Source organism: Sinocyclocheilus anshuiensis, unplaced genomic scaffold (genome assembly GCF_001515605.1).
Source record: "Sinocyclocheilus anshuiensis isolate Anshui unplaced genomic scaffold, SAMN03320099.WGS_v1.1 scaffold1091, whole genome shotgun sequence".
In the NCBI taxonomy this organism is placed as follows: Eukaryota; Metazoa; Chordata; class Actinopteri; order Cypriniformes; family Cyprinidae; genus Sinocyclocheilus; species Sinocyclocheilus anshuiensis.
In genome coordinates, this window is record NW_015544196.1 from 40,061 (window position 1) to 41,581 (window position 1,521).

The 1,521-nt window shown below is 34.5% G+C and overlaps 1 protein-coding gene across 1 annotated transcript in view; it reads left to right on the forward strand.

Moving 5' to 3' along the window:
* The window catches only part of LOC107696722 (phosphofurin acidic cluster sorting protein 1-like), a 63,834-nt gene that overhangs the window by 40,054 nt on the left and 22,259 nt on the right, over nt 1-1,521 (forward strand). The gene's annotated exons all lie outside the window — the stretch shown is intronic.

Below are 1,521 nucleotides of genomic sequence, written 5' to 3' on the forward strand. Positions count from 1 at the left end.
TTGAAATGTTGCCCTGGCAACTAACTGAAAATAAGCTGAAGTTGTTACGAGCGTCTAGGGCCAGCCATAACATAAATGAAACGTGCGCTCACTCTCAAGATAGTATCAAACAAAGAATAGATTTATTAACAAACTTATAATGAAAATGAGTAACAAAGGGGAGTGGACAAGGCCAAAATAACAAACAAAAATAACAAATTTTAGTATACCCTTTAAATTCTCTAACCAAAATAAAACATAAAAGAAATACAACACAGCTTCCCCACCTCCCTTAACTCAAAACATAGAACAAACAGTATATATAGAAGAACCCAAGAACGAGCCAAACAAATGGCACGCATTCGGCTTTCTAGAGTGTTTGGGGGGAGGTCCTTTTCACTGGAACAAGGACGAGACCAATCAGGATCTCTGCTGGCTTGAGTGCAGGCCACAGACACACTCAGAAACACATACACGTACTTCAACAGAGCTGAGATGTGACAAAGTACAAAAATGAGTAAAACTGCAATAAAAATAAAGCTGCATTAAAGAAAAAATACATTACAAAAATGCATACGATTACAAATTCAGGAGTGGACAAGGCCAAAATAACAAACAAAAAAATAACTAATTTTAGTATACCCTCTAAATTCTCTAACCAAAATAAAACATAAAAAAAATACAACACAGCTTCCCCACCTCCCTTAACTCAAAACATAGAACAAACAGTATATATAGAAGAACCCAAGAACGAGCCAAACAAATGGCACGCATTCGGCTTTCTAGAGTGTTTGGGGGGAGGTCCTTTTCACTGGAACAAGGACGAGACCAATCAGGATCTCTGCTGGCTTGAGTGCAGGCCACAGACACACTCAGAAACACATACACGTACTTCAACAGAGCTGAGATGTGACAAAGTACAAAAATGAGTAAAACTGCAATAAAAATAAAGCTGCATTAAAGAAAAAATACATTACAAAAATGCATACGATTATCATAATTAAAGTAAAAATGGAAAATATAAAACTAAATGCAATTCAGTTCATAATAGTAGTACTAGCAATTAAATGTTTCTATACCTTTTATATATAGATACATAGATTTATTATGAATATTGATATAAATGTTTATTTCTCGTCTCACTCTGGTTGTCAGTCACACCTGGTCTTTTATTCCAACACATTTCTATTCTCACCTCAAAATCTGGGCTGTGTTATTTTGTCACATGTGACCCTGCAGCACAAAAGCAGTCTTAAGTCGCTGGGGTATATTTGTAGCAATAGCCAACAATACATTGTATGGGTCAAAATTATATGCCAAAAATCATTAGGATATTAAGTAAAGATCATATTCCATGAAGATATTTTGTAAATTTCCTACTGTAAATATATCAAAACTTCATTTTTGATTAGTAATATGCATTGCTAAGAACTTCATTTGGACAACTTTAAAGATGATTTTCTCAATATTTAGATTTTTTGCACCCTCAGATTCCAGATTTTCAAATAGTTGTATCTCAGCCAAATATTGTCCGATCCTAAC